This window comes from Tasmannia lanceolata, unplaced genomic scaffold (assembly GCF_043159265.1).
Source record: "Tasmannia lanceolata isolate RefF3 unplaced genomic scaffold, GAP_Taslan_0.1 ptg000002l, whole genome shotgun sequence".
In the NCBI taxonomy this organism is placed as follows: domain Eukaryota; kingdom Viridiplantae; phylum Streptophyta; class Magnoliopsida; order Canellales; family Winteraceae; genus Tasmannia; species Tasmannia lanceolata.
This window is the reverse complement of record NW_027518679.1, coordinates 38,226,338-38,233,631: the sequence shown is the minus strand read 5'-3', so window position 1 is coordinate 38,233,631 and position 7,294 is coordinate 38,226,338. Positions and strand designations below refer to the sequence as shown.

The window sequence follows — 7,294 nt, the reverse complement described above, 5'->3', positions numbered from 1 at the left end:
AGTATCATTTCATTTATTTTTTGCTTTAAAAGAAAAGCATTCAAAGGCAAGATTGCTGTTTTCAGACAGCAAGAGTCTCATGCATTTATGTGGGACGCAATATATATTAAATGCAAACGGAAAGAGATAATAAGAAATAGTAAAATATTGGAAAGGGAGGCTGCACAGAGGATGATTGTAGTGTGCTCTCGTGCAACAAATCCGAGGTTGCTACACGAGCTCTGATGTGTCAAAAGGGGAAAAGAGACTTTTTCCATTCACTTTTCCAAGTTTCTCGCGTGGAGTTTTTATATGGTGTAAGCCCTTATAGTCCCTTATTTTCCCAAAAGCAAACCATACTATAGGATGATCCAAAACATCCAGGTGATGGGCCACAACGTAAATTGGTTGAACCAAAAAAAACATTTTTATAGGAAGATCCTAGCCCTCCAATCTATAGAGGTTTCCGTAATGTGGAGTTCATCTATAGATCATGATTAGTGTTTGGTTTGGATCATCCTATAGTATGGTCCATTCAGTACTTTCCAAAAAAATCCATCAATCTTTTATTCTTAACAGTCGGATCCTTTTCAAACTGTCGTGAATAGTGTTTAGTTGTCAACCACGTAGAGCAATGCGAGGGGATGTCCTTCTCGACATCTTCTCCAGAACGATTTTCTAAAATCTTTGAAGATCGTTCTGTACTTACTAGTAAATAGAAATGATATTCCCACATCCTTAAATGGGAACTTATCATTGAATGTCATGGATATGTTGGCCCTTTTGTCAAATTGTCTGTCCACGTAATTCAAACGTCATGACTCCAGCTGTTACCTAATTGTCAATCTAGAAGATTCTTTTTCTAAATAAGGGGTGGAGGTATCACTACCTTTAGGATTATTATAAAACGACACCTCCTCCTCCCTTGTTTCACATTAGCGCTGAGAGGAAAGAGAGGAGGAGATGAGGAAGAAAAAGAGATGGAATCATCTTGAGAAGGTGAGGATTTTCTTTTTCTCCATTTACCATTTGAGGTTTTATTATTTCCTATTGGGTTCTCATTTTTCATTTGTAGGATTTTTCATCTGTTTTAATCTGGGTGATAGATCTAAGGTTTTTCATATTCAACCAGAAATATTTCCTGCAATCCAAATTCCAAACACGGCCTTTGTGAATCATCATTTGCTTATTTAAGCATGGGGCAGTACTTTTATTGGGTTAGACAACAAATAACTTACCTCATGAGACTGGGGAAGAAATCAAGTTAGAAAAATGGATCACAAATAAGACTACCCCTTCCTTCAGGGTAAAGTGTAATGCACTTGAGTTTGTAGTTCTTGGCCCTTCATGTCCAACTAAAAAAAACATACATTTTTAGACATTGGAATTGCGTAGATGACATAGCTTTTGAAACATAATTGTACCGGGCACATCACATGAAAACCAGCATTCCACACTTTGTAGAAAGGCATTTCGCGGCTGGCTGTTACATGAGAGAGCAGCCACACATGCTGATTTGTCGGCAGATTTTGGTTTGTTCATTTAAACCTTCTGAGGTAGCTGCTCTCTCATGTAACAGCCCGACACTAAATTCCTTCCTTTGAAAGTCCCTAGCAAATCCGTTTTTACACTAAAAAAGGTAATTTGAAACAACCTTGTTCCATTTTTATCTAAAAGGAACTTCAATTTGATATTTGATCCTCCGTAAGCACCTTAAAAAGTGTGATGGTGGTTGATTAAATATATAAGGTGGTACCGCCAGTACCGATCTACATGTGCATCCACCATAAAAAATCTCAGGAAGATCACCTTCCTTTAATAACTAAAATATAAAGACAATTGCCAGCAATTTTTTTTTATCCTTCTGGTGGACTCTTAAAATTCTTTCATTCATTCTAACTAGTTAATTGAAGCTCTAAAAAATGAGCTTGAGTGAAAGAGAAATGGTAGAAGTAACCAAAACAAGAGATGAAAATACCATTATCTTTTTTTTGTTCCTTGTGCTTATATATGTAAGTTTCAATTGACAGGATTAAGATGTTGAATGGAATGGGTGATATAGGAAAAAGAGGTATGAATCTAAACTTCTTTGCTCTTTATATGTGGATGGAATATCAATTTCTTTGTTTTTTTAATATTATCTCAATTATAAGAGATATTATATGGTGCTGGAGCGTAGGCGTTACATCAAAATTTCCGCACTTGGTATTCGATCCAACAGCAGCCTCTTAAAACAAGTGAGCTGCCTTAGGATCAAATATCAAGGGTGGTACCGCCTGCACGTTTCTTCATGCTAAGGCACCATATAAAAACTCTAGTAAAAATTTTAAACAAATATACATTAATGCTAATGCTAAGAATATTAGGACCTCTTTGGATTCACTGTGCATTAGTTTATATTTATTGATAAGATTATTTTAATTTTTTTTTTTAAATAATAACATTAATTAGGGGGGGGCGCTGATATTCCTCCCCCCGCCCCCTGCGACCGCTGGCTAACATATTCCCACCTTTTGACCTCTCTCTCTCTCTCTCTCTCTCTCTCTCTCTCTCTCTCTCTCTCTCCACACACAACAGAACAGTTGGTGGGCCCAACAGAAACAGTTGGTGGAATGATGGGCCCATCTTTGAACAACGTAGGCCCCGCCCATACCACACCATAGGATAATCCAAACCGTCCATTTGATGTGCCATAAACGTAAATAGGTTGCGTCCCAAAATATTTTTCCATAGGCGGATCCCAGCCCTCCGATCTAAATAGAAACTACATCTTATGCAACCTCTATAGATTGTAGGGTTCTGATCATCCCTACGGAAATGATTTTTGGTGCACAACCTATTTACATTGTGGCCCATCAAATGGACGGCTCGGATCATCCTATGGTCTGGACGGTACACTTCATTTTCAAAAATATGGATGGGGCCTAAATTGGTACGAACCACACCATAGGATGATCCAAACCATGGACAGCTTGGATCATCCTATGTTGTGGACGGTACGCTTCAATTTGAAAAATATCGATGGGGCCTACGATTGGGCCTTAATGTTAGTGTACGACCAACTCCATAGGATTATCCAAACCATGGACGGCTTGGATCATCCTATGTTGTGGACTGGCCTTAATGTTACTGTACGACCATAGGATGATCCAAACCATTCATTTGATGGGCCAACCCTTTTGGGGGCACAACCCATTTACGTTATGGCCCATCAAATGGACGGCTCGGATCATCCTATGGTCTGGACGGTACACTTCATTTTCAAAAATATGGGTGGGGCCTAAATTGGGCCTTAATGTTACTGTACGAACCACACCATAGGAGGATCCAAACCATGGACGGCTTGGATCATCCTATGTTGTGGACGGTACGCTTCAATTTGAAAAAAATCGGTGGGGCCTACGATTGGGCCTTAATGTTAATGTACGACCAACTCAATAGGATTATCCAAACCATGGACGGCTTGGATCGTCCTATGTTGTGGACGGGCCTTAATGTTACTTTACGACCAACTCCATAGAATGATCCAAACCATTCATTTGATGGGCCACAATGTAAATAGGTTGTGCCCCAAAAATCATTTCCGTACGGATGATCACAACCCTACAATCTATAGAGGTTGCATAAGATGTAGTTTCTATTTAGATCGGAGGGCTAGGATCAGCCTATGGAAATGATATTTTGGGACGCAACCTATTTACGTTTATGGCCCATCAAATGGACGGTTTGGATTATCCTACAGTGGTATGGGCGGGGCCTACATTGTTTAAAGATGGGCCCACCATTCCACTAACAGTTTCTGTTGGGCCCACCAACTGTTCCTGTTGTGTGTGTGGAGAGAGAGAGAGAGACCGGTCAAATGGTGGGAAAGTGACATATCCTAACGTTTAACATTAGCCAACTGTCCCCGGGCGGGGGATATTAACATCATGCATGCCTTATGAACAATAAAAGGTGAACCATCTGACGCGATTTTAGAAAGAGGGCTTGCCTGCAAAATCTACTTTTACTATCATCAATAAAAGGCAATTAACTTAACCCAGCCAAATCCAAGGTAATATTATCTCAATACGAATCCAACCCATTCTGAACCTCAGGTTTGGAAGGGTCAAACTTAACCCAACCTGCCTCTAAATCTCCCAACCCTTAATCCAAGCCATGTAACCTGATTTCTGAAATCGAGGCGGGTTGGTTTTGGATTCGCTTATGGCTAAACTGAAAAAATTATAAAGAAATAACTTTGAGATTTTAAAAATCACAGTAAAAAATATTAGGTGGACGCAGTTTGATCGAGTTGCCCAAGACCTTAGTCATAACCCGATCGGGTTGTCTTTTCTCCACCCAAGCCAAAATCAGCTTGAACCTGTCAATTCGGGTTGAGCCCAACCCAAGTTGCACTCCCCTAGTGACGCTTGAGCCACTGCTAATTCAAGACGGGAAATCCAAAACTCAACCGAACCACAACAAGCTTCCATCTATCCGCAAACTGTTTTTTAAGCTACTCACAAGGGCTATAGTTGTCAAATAACCAACCACCGTTAAGCTTTTAAAAATATTCAGTGGGTATTAAGTAAGCGTCTTTGGAATCCAGTTTCCTATTTGCAAATAAGCATATTTTAATCTAATCTTATTTGCAGATGGGATTTTGAGACTCCTTAGGAAGACATTAACTATATCATTTCTAAGACTGTTATAACCATTATTTGCAAATAATTATATTTAACTTCAGACCCATTTCAATGCAAGATTATATACAAATAATTATTAGAGATACCCAAAGAGACCCATAAACTTTTTCCTAATTTCAATTTCTGCTACAAATTCATAACACCCATCTTATCCGATCATCGATCTTGATCACCCATCTAGTGGACCCTAACTTAGGTTGGAGGTGTTAGATCTTGATCCTATGATCATGATTTCCTAAGAGAACTATTCCTGGCCGTTGGATAATCTAATATGGCCCACACTAGGTGGATAGCCTATACAATATATCTCCTCACTTAAGTGAAAAAATTTGATTGGGTATACTTGATTGGTCCTTTTTTTATTGATTTCAATATTTGTTGGTCTTGGCTTTGATTTTCTTATTGCTCTGAATTTTGACTGGTGCAATTTTTTTTTGATTGGTAAGCTGGGGTTAGGCAGGACCCCGACGAGATATATGGAAAGAAGGATAAGATATACATGAGAAACAAAAAGCAACCAAACAACAACAAAATAAAAGCAGACCAAACAACAACAAAAAAAGATGACTCTCTGAAAGAGGAGCTGAATCCTTTCAAGCAACCACCAATACATAGTCATATGCTCCTCCCAAAGGGCAGCTTGTGAGGGATCCCACACGCTGCCAATACATAGTCATATGCTCCTCCCAATTTGAGTTTGAGCCAGGAGAATTTTTATTGCTTTCTTTGAATTTGTTGTGTTTGGAATCAGGGAAATTCTGCCGTGTCTTCTTTTCTGTGGAATTGCTATTGCATTGAAAATGGTGGTTTGTTTAACGGCGTTATAAGATGAAAAAATGGTTTGCGAAACTACTCTCAGAATCGAATCAAAGTGTTCCCACCAATGGGTTGTAGATGGTAACGAACAGGAGTCGTTGTCCAACAAGAGGCGGGCTATTGAAACATCTTAGAGAGACCTAGAGACCTACTTTTGGAGTTTTTTGACGGGGAAGATTCTCGGTGGGAAAATGGTTCTAGCTGGGGAACGATATTGCACCTAGTTGATGAACAGTTACAGAGATCCGAGATGCTGAACTGTAAATCTTGGCTTCGATAATGTCGGTACAGAGAATTCCTCAAAATGCACAATTAACGAGGGGAACTGTGTAAGTGATTACTCTGGTCCCTCTCAATCTCCGCTGATAATAGAAGATTCCAACGTGTTTATTGTGGATGGCTTAGTGAAATTTATTTCAAATTTAGTCAGAATTTGGAATGTGGTAACGGCATTTCCGCAGCAACAGGCCTGGCCATGAATAATCTGGATGACAGTGGCCCCTCTTATGATGTTTCTCATACAGTTTCAATAACATGAATAATTTCTACAGGCATCTTAACAGTTTCAATAATGCATGTGATGATCCTAGCCATCCAAGCTTGCCTAGAAAACGACACGACGACTAACCAACATTCTAGGATTAAAGCTTATCGAAGCAAAGCTTATCTGGGACCCACTAAATTCATCCTTATTTGGTGGGCCGTACCATAGGACCTGGCACACATGGAAAGTCTCGCCTCTTTTATGCTTCAATTATCTGATCAATGGCATGGAAATCGGATAATCATCACAAAAGTAAACAGCTATCTATATATATTCCAGTTTGATGATCCACTGATAATGAACAATTGCTTAGATAAATTGGCATGCTAATGATCCAATGGTTAGCATTGTTCCATATAAAATTTTTGGAATCATTTTCAAGATGGGAATCGGAATGCAAATGACCAAAATGACCAGCACTTGCATATTTAAAAGCCAAAATTACAGTGGCAAGTTTTGTCCTAGTAAGAATTAACATTTAGAAACCCTAACCCAACTCACTCACTTGCAGAACAGTCACCATTGTCCTTACTCCTTACCAACCCCAAAAGAAGAAAAGCAATACAGAAACAGAACTAAATCCATCCAGACCTTTGCTGAGTCATGTGCTGGCTGAGCCATGTCCTTCCTCATGCCCCCATGTCACCAGCGGTGGATCCCGTCAGGCTTCTTATCTTACACTGGGCCAAGAAAAAAAACTGTAAATAAAACAAAATCAGAAACTCCTTTTAAAAATAATGATAAAAAAAACAAAATATCACTAATAAATCAGAGAGGGAAAGCGAAGAAAACTCCATGTTACCTTGCATATAGCCTCAAAACCACACTCCCCTAGCTTAGTTTCTAGGTGAAATCTTGGGTGGAAGCTAGAAGAGTTTCGAACGAGAAAAGCTTCTTCTCCTAAGCGGTAATCATCTCTCCGTCCTCTTCTTTTTGTGCAGCTTATACTACAAACTGTGAAAAACAAAGATAAAAAATTTTCCAGAGAAGGGGCCTTTGCTTAAGAACAAATAACCTTTAATTAGAGACTAAGCATAAAAAGTCCTCTCTCTTTCCTATTCCATTTGCACAAAAAGAAGACGCATCAGAACTTTTTTTTGAAAAGGAAGACGCATCAGAACTTATGCCATCTTATAGTAAAATTTCAAGCTTTATAGCAAACTTTCATGGTCCGCAAGATATAAAAGGAGAAGTTTTTGTACAACCTCAGCTACCTAATAGTTTACAGGTGAAGTGGGATGGTTTACCATGAGTTTCACTACTGTCA

At 39.1% G+C, this 7,294-nt stretch overlaps 1 long non-coding RNA gene across 1 annotated transcript; it reads left to right on the top strand.

Moving 5' to 3' along the window:
• Window positions 1–912: 912 nt before the first annotated feature.
• On the top strand, window positions 913–6,037 carry LOC143884531 (uncharacterized). Its single transcript, XR_013252959.1, has 3 exons — window positions 913–978; window positions 2,010–2,050; window positions 5,114–6,037. It is a non-coding gene; the product is annotated as an uncharacterized LOC143884531 (long non-coding RNA).
• Window positions 6,038–7,294: the final 1,257 nt, after the last annotated feature.